At 40.3% G+C, this 14259-nt stretch overlaps 1 non-coding gene across 1 annotated transcript; it reads left to right on the forward strand.

Moving 5' to 3' along the window:
- The first annotated feature begins 11230 nt into the window (after positions 1-11230).
- On the forward strand, positions 11231-11368 carry LOC118015506. The gene has a single exon (XR_004680661.1). It is a non-coding gene; the product is annotated as a U4 spliceosomal RNA (small nuclear RNA).
- Positions 11369-14259: the final 2891 nt, after the last annotated feature.

The following is a 14259-nucleotide window of genomic DNA, read 5'->3' on the forward strand; positions in this document are numbered from 1 at the left end:
AGGCTATTCTCCAAGATCTAAATGACTGTTCAGTCCAACCATCAGTAGCTCATTTGATTCAATATTTCTTATGTTTTTGTTTTATACTTCTATCATTTCATATAAGAGGGGAAATGAACTTGTGCCTTCTTAAAAGACATACTGGAAAAAGGTTAATTTCTTACGTAGAGTTCTGGCCTGAAGAGGGGTCACATTACATAAAAGTAGATCACAAAGTGACCAGAACTCACACATTTTGCAGGATCATCAGAATCTGTAAAGAAAGGAAAGGGAAATTGAATTATTATGCCAGGATTAAAAGAAACCTGAAGAGTAGATATGAAAAAACTTCTGTCTCTCTGCATATATTCTCTATTATTTTTTAGTTACACTTCTTTTATTGTTGTTGTTATTTTTTGTTCCTACGTAGAAAACTATTATAAAGTAGTTGGGCTATGTGTACACAGAGGATGTTACATATTAGATTTGAAAGGATTAATGTTTAATGTTTTAAAACAACTCTTTGGTGAATCATATTGAGAGGGATTAAAGTTATTTTGTGTTCAAAATAATTCCTCCAGTCTCCATGTTACCTTTGTGGTTCTTTTGTGGATCTATTCTTGCAGTTTACTTGGCAATTTATGGTGTTGGTTTGGAGGCTGTCTCTCTTACAGACTGCAGGTCCTCCGAGGATTTTTTTCTGTGAAATCTTATTTTCAGAACTGTATCTACTACAAAATGGATACTCAAAAAACGCTTGTTGACTGAATTACTGGATTTGTGAGTTGGTGGATGGATGGTATCAGACTAGAAATACAGAACTGACCTTGAGAGGCTAGTGTTTGGCATGTGGAAAGTAAAGATGCTTCTAGTGTAACCAGAAAACAAAACAAAACAAAAAAAAACTGTGACCAGTGAGATGATTGTGGGCAAGAAGGAGGTGTATTAAAGGAGTACTTCTCAAACTTCAATGTCTATATGAATCACCTAGGGATCTTGTTTAAATACAGAATCTGATTCACTACATCTGGGGTGGAGCCTGGGGTTCTCCATTTTCTTTTCCTTCCTTCCTTCCTTCCTTCCTTCCTTCCTTCTTTCCTTCCTTCCTTCCTTCCTTCCTTCCTTCCTTCCTTCCTTCCTTCCTTCCTTCCTTCCTTCCTTCCTTCCTTTTAGAGAGAGACAGCACATAAGGTGGTAGGGAAAGGGGCAGAGAGAGAGGAAGAGAGAGAATCTTAAGCAGGTTCCATGCCCAGCACAGCTCCCGATGTAGGGCTGGATCCCACCACCCTGAGATCATGACCTGAGCCAAAATCAAGAGTCAGACGCTCAACCGACTGTGCCACCCAGGCATGCCTGGGATTCCACATTTCTAACAACCTCCCAGGTGATGCTGATGCAGTTGGTCCGGGTATGAGTGGCAAGACCTCCCGGGACCTGTCTTAGAGAAGTAGATGGCAATATGATGGGGCAGCTTTGAGAATGGCTGAAACGGAGCACAGAGTAACAGGGCCCTGCAAATGGAATTACAGTGGATTCTTCTAATTTGTGGTAGTTATGTTCTGTAAAGTCACTCAACACTGAATTAGCAAATACTGAACCGTGGCTCCTAGGGGGAATACAGAGCTGGGTTCCTGTGAGGCTTCGGTTATAATATTTTTGCCAACCAATCAATACATAACCTTATTTTACATGTTTTTCTTTTTAAAGACACTTTAATATATATTGTTGATTCATTAGCATTAAACTCATGGCCATCAGCACTAGAACTCATGCCTGACTGAAGCTTATCTAACACATGTGTTTTCTCTGTGAGGCACATCACAGCCTGCCCGAGCTTAGGAACCCCTCAGACAGCACTTCTGTACTATGCTTGGGAGCCATGTAAACAACAAAATCCCCAACAAAGAGCACAAAGATCAGATGTGTTGCAGTAAATACACTGTAAAAAGATACAGACTTCCAGTATGAGAGCTGAACTAAGAAGCCAGATGTCACCTTATTTGACCTCAGCTGGGAACTAACAAATTGGGTGACTCCAATGTTTTGCCTCTCAACACATGTCTGCTACTGACCATGAAAATGTCATGAATATTGATTTTGGGGTTACAAATAAATTTTAGCTAGTAGGTGAAATTACAAACATGCAATCTGAATAATAAGAATTGACTATATAATATTCAGATGTGGGATATGCCAGAAAAGACATACTAACCTGAAACTTATGTAACATTGTGTGTCCAGTATAGTGCAGTTTAAAAAAAAGATTTAAAAAAAAAGACATCATAATTGCAGCAACCTCAGCAGAACAACAGCAGAAAGCTTCAGGACGCTGTACTAAAATAACTGGATTCTGCTGAGAAACGACCAAGAAAGTCTGAGAGTCTCACTGGTCAGCAGGCAGGGACTTCTGTGAAGTCCTGAAAGAGAACAAAACTTGTTAGTCTCAGGACAATGCAGCAGGTCCAGCACGAGCCACATTTCAGACATGTGTGGGTAAATGAAGGCACTACGATTAGACAAGATTGTATTGGTGTTACCACACAGTCATTAGTTATAGAAGTATCTCCCAGTCAGCGTTTCTTAAACTTTCCCAACAGAGTTCCCCTAATAGCAGAGGAGAGTCAAAAATGTATTCCCAAGAGCCTGTCTCAACAAGGTCCAAAGTGGTTTTCTACTTCATAAAATATCTGGGCTTGTTGTAATATAAAATTGTTTCCTATTATTTACCACCAAATAAACTGACTTTCCATCAAGAGGGACTTCATGCCTTCTCATCCTCCTGGCACACATCTTGGCCTCGGCGGGCCCATCAGTCAGCACGTGTACTGGTCATCTGGATCAGTGGTTGGCAAACTGCTACCTATGGACCAAGTCTGGCCCACTGCCTGTTTCTGTAAATAAAAGTTTTATAGCAACACAACCATACCCCTTCATTTAATCTTGTCTATGGCCGCTTTCACATTGCGATGGCAGAGATGAGTAGTTGTAACAGAGAGACGACTAGTAGGCCCACAAAGCCAAAAATATTTGCTATCTGGCTCATTACAGAAAAGTTTGCCCATTTCTGGTCTAACTTATTATGTTTCTTTTTCTTAATAATTGATGTTATTACTTTCCCAATTTCTTAAGTTAAAAACCAGGCAAGCCTGAATTCGTTAGATCCAGCTGATGATTAGCTCAGATATTGATTTCTATGGAGTGAGCCAGATCTGCAATTAGACAGACCCAAGTAACTCAAGTGAAACCAAACAGGGACCAGACTTGCTAGAATGAATCAGCTTTACTTGCCTGAGCTTGAGCCTGTCCCTCCTGATTGGAAGAGCCAAGGGTGGTTAATATCATGTAAATGCCTCTGTCAGTAGGCGGTTGTGTAATGGGCGATGAACAAGGGGAAATTAGTGTTGGGACTGCCTAGTACTGCTAAATATGAATTAAAATAAGGAATTTAAACATAAAGGAAGGAGAGGGCACAAGGAAAGGGAAGAAGTAGCCACATGCAGGGCGATTGAAGGCATTTGGCACCCCAGAGCCTGGCAGCCCAAGACAGTCGAGAGTAGAATCAGCTAGGGCAGAGTTCAAACAGAGCTTTGAGAAAATACTGAGGGCTTAATCTGGGATAAATGTGACTGACAAATCCAAAGGACAGGCACTGAGCTAAAAATAGCAGATAAGGCAAGGGAAAGGAAACACAGATTTGAAATAGAGCAAGAGGAAGGGAGACAGCAAAGCTAGGAAACATCTAAAAGTTTGCATCGTAAAGAGGAAAACTGGCTTGTCTTTAGTGACTTTAGGGTTAGTGATTGGAGTTTGGGCAACTTGAATCAGTCGGAAATTGAAGGTGAGGGGCGCCTGGGTGGCTCAGTCATTAAGTGTCTGTCTTGGGCTCAGGTCATGATCCCAGGGTCCTGGGATCAAGCCCCGCGTAGGGCTCCCTGCTCGGCGGGAAGCCTGCTTCTCCCTCTCCCACTCCCCCTGCTTGTGTTCCCTCTCTCGCTGTGTCTCTCTCTGTCAAATAAATAAATAAAATCTTAAAAAAAAAAAACAAAAAGAAATTGAAGGTGATTAGGAGGATCATTTGTCCAATAAATAAAATTTTCAGAATGCTTCTGGAATTTTATATCTTTATCTATATTTATATTCTCCTCAACCCCTGGGATTCGGGGGGAGACTTAGGAAAAGCACACAGAAAAGACTTTAATTCCTCAGGGTTTGGGAGGTGGATAGTCCCAGGAATTGGGGAGTGGAAAAGCAGAATGGGATTTGTAAAATAAAGGACATTTTTTGGAGCAAAAGTTTAAAACTTGCTTCTGGAAGGGCTTGGCTGAAAGGAATGTAGAGAGAGATTCGTGTTGGGGAAATCTCAGAGATTTTTTTTTCTTACACTGGGTAATATGGTTTCTATAATTATATATGTGAAATCTGATTGGCTTTATATATCATCTATCCCAAGAACTCTCACATCTGGGAAATGTACTCCGAATAGGTGTTCCTCTCTCCTGTCTCCTGCAAATAAAATGACTGGGCCAGTTATGGTTGTTGATTATCCACTGTTGACTAGAGGTACAGAAAAATAAAAGGACAGGAATTCCTTCTTAAACAAGGGGTCATGTAGTTCCCCTTGCTTCCCACAGGCAACCATATTGATGAATGGAATTGGCCTTAGGATGAAGATGACCTAGGAGGTAACTAAGTCGAGCTCTTGTTAACATCAGGAAGCCACTGATATACTCTGTGCTGGACTTCCAGTTCTATGATAGGCTATATTTCTTTTTTGTTTAGGTCATTTTGAGTTGGAATTTCTGTTACTTCCGGCCAAAATCACACTGATATGTACCTAATATGTGCCAGATTCTCCTCCAGGCACTGAGGCTACAAAGGCAAATATGAGCCAGACAAGGGCTAATTGGGAAGACAAAGAAACTGGACGATTTTAGTAGAATAATCTATAATGATTGTTAGATCCCCAAATTCTGATTATCCTGTCCATGCTAACCTTGATGGAATGATTTGCACTTAGGGAAGGGAATAGATCCTGGGGGAGCAATACAAACCATAGTAAGAATTAACGTTTCTAAAGATGAAGAGAGATAGATATACATGATGAAGACTGGGGAGACATCAGTGACGGGAATTTCTATGGCTCCGGAGACAAGACAGAGATGAAGGGGTGTTTCCACTACAGAATTCTTTTGAAGGAAATTCAGAAGGAATATCCAAGAATGTGGATGAAAACCAGGAGAATAGAGAATCAAGCCAAGAAAAGAGTAATTAAAGGAGGCAATGGCCAACTGTGTCAAAAGCAGCTAACAGATCAAGAAAGAAGCAAACCGTGAATTGTCCATTAGATTTGCAACAAGGAAGTCATTGAGAACCATAACAAAGGTAGTTTCTGTGTAGAGAGAGGGGTGGGTATCAGAAGGGAGTGAAATAAACAGGGAAATGAGGTTAAGAAGTGGAATTAGGAGTTTGGTTATTTCCGAAGCAGCTTAGCTGGGAAAGAGAACAGAGAGATATGGACGGTTGTGTACATTTGGTGGTAAGATATGTAAGTTCTATAGGAAATTCTGTTTGGCCCTCGTGATGAAGACCTTCCAATATAGAGGAATGATTGAGTTCCTTTAGGTCTGATTATGGGACAGGGGCCCATATTGGTGTCTGGAGAGGCCTATTGTAAAAGGCCTACCCTGAGATTCACACACTGAACAATGAGGAATTAAACAGAGCGGCCAGGATTTCCCAATAGTATACTCAATTTGTTGAGTTTGGCTGTGAAAGTCATGGCTTTTCATCCGTTGTGTAAAATTGTTGTTCTGAGTACCTTTCTCAGCTAGATGTGCCTACCCCACAGTTTTAAATCAAGTTCACAGCTTATTCAGCAAAATTTAAATGTTTGTTTTTAATGGCTAATGTTTTATATATAGATGATGGGGTAATAACACTGGTCCCACCACACACACGGAGAAAAACCTCTCTAAACACTTGGGTCTATTTCCTTTTAGTCTTTTTGCTATTCCTGTATTTATTAGTACCTCCCATGTATTTCACTAGGCCTGGGAGCCACCAGCACCAGTTATGAAATGTGAGGTTTAGGCCCCTCTCCAAGAGCTGACTATATTTGAGAAGGTAACACATACGGAAGTGAGCAGTCATTCAGGAAGGGGGACTAATGGTCCAGCAAAAGATTGGGGGAGGTTGAGTAGGGCCACATCATGCAAGTCCAGAAACAAATGCTGTCTTTGTTTAAAATTTTGATAGTTACTTCCTTATGGAATTCTTACCCTAATTTTGATTTTTTTAAAATCGATTAAAATATTATATATCTTGATTACTGAGGTTTTTAGTGTCCTTAAATTTTGCACTGAAGGCAAATGCTTCCCTCACCTCACCCTGGTCCTGACCTGTAACACCCTGGTTGAGAGACAGGCTTTGACCTCAGACAGAGGTCCGTTTGAACCCATCTCTCCCACTTACTAGAAGCGTGACTCGAGCAAGTCACATGACCTCTCTAAGCCCAATATCCTCACTCGTAAAGTGGAGAGCATTAGATTGAGTGAGTTAACACAGGTAAAGTGTTTGGCTTAGGGATAACAAATATTCAATAAATAGAATATTATTCCAAAATAAAATGAATAATCTAGATAATTACTATATAATTACCCTGTCCAATACGTATACGTATATGAGTTTAAGTTTTGTGGTAGTCACTTTTGAAAAGATGAGAAATAAAATGTAAAAATAGTTTTAATAATTTATGTAACCCCATATATACAAAATACTAACATTTCAGCATGAAATTAATATAAAAATTATTAACAGGGTTCTTTTTATTATTTTTTATACCAAGTCTGGGAAATTGAATACATATTTTATACTTACAGGACACCTCAATTTGGACAAGGCATGTTTCAAGTGCTCAGTGGTCACACCTTGCTGGTGGCTACCACACTGGGTGCTCAGACACAGACATTCTTAGATCCATGGAGGCAAGAGCCACTGGGACAAGGATGTGGAAAAAATAAGGCATTTTCTTTTTTTTTTTTTTAATTTTATTTTATTTATTTGACAGAGAGAGACACAGTGAGAGAGGGAACACAAGCAGGGGGAGGGGGAGAGGGAGAAGCAGGCTTCCCGCAGAGCAGGGAGCCCGATGCGGGGCTCGATCCCAGGACCCTGGGATCATGACCTGAGCTGAAGGCAGACGCTTAATGACTGAGCCACCCAGGTGCCCAAAATAAGGCATTTTCTAACCTTTCTTTTAGTAGGGCAACCTTGGCAAGAGCACAACCTCGAAGTCCAGAGCAATTTCTACTACCTTTTTGAGTAACTCTCATGTGGTCTTTGAAATATGAAAGACTGTGAATATTTGGGAATATGATTAGAAAAAATATCCAATATGGGGCGACTGGCTGGCTCAGTCGGTTAAGCGACTGCCTTCAGCTCAGGTCATGATCCCAGGGTCTTGGGATCAAGTCCAGCTTTGGGTTCCCTGTTCAGTGGGGAGCCTGTTTCTCCCTCTCCCTGCCACTCCCCCCCTGCTTGGGCTCTCTCACTCTCTCTCTGTCAAATAAATAAATAAATAAAATCTTAAAAAATAAATAAAATCTTAAAAAAAAAAGAAAAGAATATCCAATAGGAAGAGTACATTACTTCCTCTTTAATTTCTGCCAGTTGATCAAACACTATTTGCTTATTATCATATTCTATTGGATTCTAAGAACATCTTATATGACTTATAAGCTAGTGGCCATGGATTTAAAAACTTTGAGCTTTAAATTAGTCTGTTCTTTGTGCCAAAAATTTAGGAGCATTTGAAAACATACCACCCCGACACTTTACAGGTATTTTGAAGGCTCAAAAAATTAAAATTTAAAGGGAGGGAAAAAAAACTAAACTAGAAGTTGGTAAGGAATTATCATTTTTAAAGAAAGTCTTATTTAAAAGAAATTCCTAAAAAGAAACAACGAGCCTGTGGTAGTATGCTTTTATTTAAAGGGGAGAATCTGTGTTTGCTTAATTCACTTGTGTTAAGAAAAAAGAAAACATTTCCCAAAGAACATGTGCAATATTCTTAGGTATGGTGGATGACCTGAAACATTTTTTAAGATGTTAATTCCAAGTCCATCTGCTCCCTGGCCTTCCTTGGCTCTCCCTGTGGCCTCTTTACGTTCCTCACCACGTATCTCGCACCTTATGTTAGCTGTGAGGGCAGAACAGCCAGACTTATCAGGAACAAGTTATTTTCTCTCTTTTTTTTTTTTTAAAGATTTTATTTATTTATTTGAGAGAGAGGATGAGAGGAGAGAGAGAGCACATGAGAGGGGGGAGGGTCAGAGGGAGAAGCAGACTCCCTGCTGAGCAGGGAGCCCGATGCGGGACTCGTCCCCGACTCCAGGATCATGACCTGAGCCGAAGGCAGTCGCTTAACCAACTGAGCCACCCAGGCGCCCCGGAACAAGTTATTTTCTTAGTGTAAAAAAATTGCTGCTTTTTTTGTGCTGATAGTTTATTTATGGCGTTTAACATTTCACTTCAAGTCAAGACACAATTTTGGAGTTCTTGAATTAACTCTTTTGGGGCATGGAAGGGATGAAATTTCTTTAACTAAAAAGTGTTTCCCCATGACTATATTTTTAAGGTAAACGTTGAGTCATTTATGATACATTAAGAAGAAGTCTTTCTTCTTCCAACTCCACCCTCCTGGATTGGAAATAAACGTGACAAATCTCACATAGAAATCATTTTTGGAGGTTTTCCAGGTCTGGGATTATGGGAAAGGAGGCCATTTAAAATACTGCAGCCCTGGGGCGCCTGGGTGGCTCAGTCATTAAGCGTCTGCCTTCGGCTCAGGTCATGATCCCAGGGTCCTGGGATCGAGCCCCGCATCGGGCTCTCTGCTCAGCGGGGAGTCTACTTCTCCCTCTCCCACTCCCCCTACTTGTGTTCCCTCTCTTGCTGTGTTTCTCTCTCTGTCAAATAAATAAAATCTTAAAAAAAAAAAAATACTGCAGCCCTGCTGCTCCACATAATATATGCCCAGACCAGCAGTATCAGCCACACCTTAGAAACGGAGTCTCAAGCTCCATTCAGACCAATCATATTAGAACCTGCATCTTAATAAGATCAACAAGATGATTCCTTTGCAAATCAATGTTCGAGAAGCACTGATCTCTAGGTAGTCTCCATAGCTTTGTTTAAATAATCTTTGTTAAAAGATCATAATAAATGGTTGTGTGACTACTACCATTCTTCGAATTAAAATGAAAAATTTTCATATTTAACCATTTAACTACAGATTTCCTTTACAATAACATATAATACCATGCTGCTATTTTAAAGTATCTGTGACTTGAATATTACTTTTAAAAATGTATTTTCGTGTAACCTACAAGTATTGTAATCTCTACAGGTTTTCACAATGTGGAAAGCTGTTCTTAGTACTATGGCTTTGTGGATAAGGCCAGGACGTGGGTGTTTTTTTTAAAACTCTTCTGGGAAAGCTGATAATGCAGCCAGGGCTGAGAGCCACCTCTCTGTCCCCAGGATATCTGATCCAAAGCTTCAACGTCTTGATGGGATTCAGAACCAATGTGACCAATGTCTCTCTTTTTCTCTCCCTCTTTCTCTTTAACATAATTTTAGCTCTGGTTCATTTAAAATATGTAATAGCCCTGCCACCCCCACCCCAGGGACTGATACAGGTGAGGATTTCTTTCCTGCTTTTTCTTGTTCTCTCTGGTTTTCAAAGTCTCAGTCATACCCTGAAAAAGCAATCTAGAGTTCTTTTGCCCTGACTTCACTCATTAATCATTTCCTTTTACACTTCTGGTCTCTTTCCAGCTTTCCAGAGTCTTTCTGGAATCCAGGAGCCTGAAAATAGCATCCCAGATGTGTCTACCTCCGTTTTCCTCCCTCCCTTCTCTGTGATAGTCTTCAGAGACAGCCCAAAATAGCACTGGCCTTTTCTTGCTGGGACTTTAACATTCTCAGGCAGTTTTGCATTTTTAAAATGAAAAAAAATCTGGAATAGCTAAATTAGATCTCTAACAATTCAGATCACTGATTGATTTTCTACAAAGCCAAAGTTATATTTAAAAACTAGAGATTCTATTGGAAAGGTAGCTGAGCTCAGAGTGCAGTAAGTTGCAGCCTGCTTCTGCTGTCCAGGCTGAGTCAATGGCTGTGAGAAGCATCTCAGGCATTGAGCTGATGATGCCCTATCCTGTTACGTTTATTTTAAAAGCATTTAAAAATGCTTTTTGGATGAATACTATTAAGAATCCAAAGAATGACTAAAAACATGCAAAGAATGATGAATTTAAACCACCTACATTAATTGTATAAAACAAATTTTAAAAAATTAATATTTTAAAAACAATTCTAGCTAATTATTTTTCCATATAATTTGGAAAACACACGTATTTCACAACTATGGGACCAATGTGGCTTTGAGAATATAGCTGTTAGAGTGACCTCTATATTATATTTCTATCTGCTTGATTTGGGGACTAAGGTTTTGATAAGCCCTTAGTAAAGACAGATCTTAAAGAAGAAACAAAAACTGTTGTTTTCTATTTGTTATCATATGTCTAGATGTTCAAAGTGCTGGATTCTGTTTCAGGAATCACTTTGGATCTTTTTGTCCTCTGGCCAAGGCTTCTCCTCACTTTGGGCTCGGGGCTGAAAGATCTCTGCAGCCTATAATCTGTTTTTCCACTTGATCAGTCTACTGGTTTGATCTTTAATAATTCACATCTGCATTGAGCCCTAAGACAGGAAGGCATGTCAAGTGGGCACACAGAGAAAACCAATTTAAAGATGGAAAAGAATATTCAAGGATTGCCTTGGGTTTTGAGTTCACCGTGAAGAGAAGTGAAAGTGCCCACAGTCTTGGATTCATGCAACTTCTTCCACCAATATCTTGGCTAGCCAAAGACCCCAGATCAAGTAGGGTGGTATAATTGGCCAGGAAATGTACTTTTCAGGAAAGTGCCTTAAAGATAAAGTTCAAAAGCACTTTATATGAGACACTACCAGCAATATTATCATTCAAGGGCATGCTTAAAAGTTAAATTTTACTAGAAAACTCTATAAATAAAAATGGGATCATCAAATGTTTTAAAGTACAAATTATCAAGATTTTAAAATTTAAAAAAAATTGATGTAGGGGTTTATAAATGGATCAGTAATCCAAATTGTTTTTGGAAAAAAGGTCTGATGTAAATGAAGAAATAGAATTTAAAAAATAAATTCTAGCTTTGCGCAGTGACAGTATCGTAGCCAATGAGGTTTATCCGAGGCGCGATTATTGCTAATTAAAAAATAAATTCTAAGTACTATTAAATAGGCTGTGAAGAACTCATGAAAGCATTTCTGAAAGAGAAACATTCCAGAAAACACACACACACACATTTTAATATATTGTTTACTCATTGTTATGCAGTTTGTCTTCCCTATGGATCAGCAAAGGCCAAGTTGAAATCCTGAGCTGACTTCCTCACTGCCAACATATTGAACCGACTTCCAGCTATCTTTTCCATTTCACCCAGCTGATACGTGCTCTTAATTCAGCTTTAATGCCTGCCAAGATGAGTCTGCTGATGAAAACAAAACAAAAAACAAAACAAAACAAAAAACAACCCAGCAAACTTGACTCCTACAGGTAACCTTGATTTCCCTAGACCAGGGCAATTACAGGGAAGAGTCAAGGATTTCAGTAACAGCCACAGTGGGATTAGCTCCAGTTCCATGACATTTGTTACTTTGAGTCTAGACCCCTGGCACATGCCCGGTACTAGTGTTATGTGCTGTCTGGTAACCAGTATGGGACTGACCAGAGAGAGAAGTTCCCTGCACTGCTGGCTGCTTCCAGTGTAAGCCCATTTCTCCTCACACTGCTCCCCTACTCATCAGCCCCCCTGAAGTACTGTCTGTCCCTGCTGCTAACCTACCTTGGCTACAGCCAGGCCAGAACTGCTCTCCATTTGCCCCCCATGGAAGGCCAGGTGCTCTCAGCCCAAAAGAAAAAAGAGATTTGATTGTCTCATGTTTAGCCCTAGTGTGATCTGTAAGGAATGATAGTTCTTTGATGTCTTTCAGGAGTACTTTGTGTTTTCCTAGTTCCCTTTAGCCTTGTAGTTTTATAACCTGTAAGTGCATGGAAATACTTAGGGAGCTTTTAAAAATCTATTTAGACACAGGCCTGAAAGGTTAATTTAATTGGTCTAGGGTGAGGCCCAGGCTACGTGTCTTTGAAAAGCTCCCCAGGGATTTTAACACACAGCTAGAGCTTAGCTTGGAAGGTACCCCCTTGAGCATTTCTGGGAATCCATGGAAGATATTACCAGTGTGCTCAGGATTAACTGGTCAGCCACCAGTGAGCTCTGTCCTTTATTCCTTCCTTTTCTGGTTGTGCCCCCTTCTACTGGGTTCCTCCCTATCTGCTTGTCATTGCGACATCCCTGTGCTCTCCCACCAGATGTGTCTTTTTCTGTCCTGTCATCAATACCACTTCTACAGGCTCTGCTACTCACCCCTGGAACCACCACAGAGTTGCCTAGGTGCCAACTTTAGGATTAGGGCCAGGAGGCCTCAAAACTACTACTACTAATAAAATAATAATCCTGTTCTTATGTGCCAGACTGTTGTAGGCGCTTTACGTATATTACACCATTTAACCCTTACAACAACTTCATGAAGTAGGCACCATTATTATCCCAATTTATGGATGAGGAGACTGAGGCAGAGAGGTTAAGTAATAATGGCTGGCAAAATCCCAAAGAGGAAACCTCCAAAATTCCATTCTCTGGTTATTCAGTCAAACACTAACACAGACACTACTGTTAATGGGATTTTGTAGATGTACTTAAATTTCCAAGTCAATTTCCCTTAAGGTTCAGAGATCAACCCAGATAAGTCTGACCCAGTCAAGTGAGTTCTTTAAAAGAAGAGTTTTCTCCAGCTGCAAGCAGAAGGGGAAGTCAGAGAGCTTTTAAGCATGAGAAGGACTCAACATGCTATTGCCAGCTTTGAATATGGAGGAAAGTTATGTGACAAAGAATGCAGATGGGCTTCAGGGAAAGATAGTGGTTAGAGGCTGACGGTGACAAAATGCAACCTCAGACAAACAGGGATGACCTTGGAAATGAATTCTGCCCCAATCCTCCAGATTAGGTAGAGCCCAGCCTCCCTGACAACTTGACCTCAGCACTATGAGACACCAGAGAGCAGAGAACCCAGTCTCACCCTCCTGGACTTCTGACCTACAGAACTGTGAGCTAATAAATGGGTGTTGTGTTAAGGCTGTAAAGTAGGTTAATTTGTTACACAGCAGTAGAAAACTAATACTGGTAAAATTGCCCAAGGTGAGTCAGACAGTAAGCAATAAAACCACGATTCGACCCCAAGTAATATGGATCAATAGCTCTTTCAGATTACTTTATATTCCCACACCCTATGGATCCAAAGCATACTGTGCTTTGCCTCTGATGATCTCCTCACAAAGGCTTCATAATGAGGCCAGATGGGTTGATCTGTCTCCTCCCTTCTGAAGAAGTCTCCCAGCTGGCTGCTTAATCCCTTAGGCAAAACCTTTTGGTAGGTTTGCATCATATTTCCCAGAATTAACTCCACTTGTGCTTAGGTTGAAATATGATATCCTATGTACACAGATTTATAGTTCTTTTTGTCAGGAATGTATAATAATGCCAAAGAAGGCCAGGGCTCTTTATGACAGGACCCATTCATTGCCCATACTGAGCCTGCATTTTGAAAGTTGATGTGATATTCAGATATAGGACCTATTTGTTTGGATTCTCTCCTACTTCCGTGTGCATGAATCATTGGATATTTACATTTCTTTTTTTCTTTCTCACTAGAACAGATACTGAGTATTCACTGGCCGGTATGTATGTAATAGCTTTTCCTTCCATAGCTCTAAAAGTTTTTGTTTGCTGAATGACAACTGTGTGCCAGAGAGGATGTTAACTGCTTGGTAAATAATGTCTCATTTAATCCTCCCAATAATTCTATGATACAGGAATCATTATTTTCATGTTACAGATAGGCAATTGAGACGCAGGATTATGAAGAATCTGAGGCACACAGCTGACAAGCAGTGGAGCTAGGTTTCAAATGGGGCTCTCCAACTTCAAAGCGCCTCAGTTAAAATAAAAAAGCTGCTACTTACCTTCTGAGAACCCTTGAAAGTTTAGACCCACCCCATGCATAGGGCTCCAGTACGATTCAACTGAATGACTCAAAGACCCTCACAAAGTCGGTCAG

This window comes from Mirounga leonina, unplaced genomic scaffold (genome assembly GCF_011800145.1).
Source record: "Mirounga leonina isolate KUSES-001 unplaced genomic scaffold, KU_Mleo_1.0 Mir_165, whole genome shotgun sequence".
NCBI classification, from domain to species: domain Eukaryota; kingdom Metazoa; phylum Chordata; class Mammalia; order Carnivora; family Phocidae; genus Mirounga; species Mirounga leonina.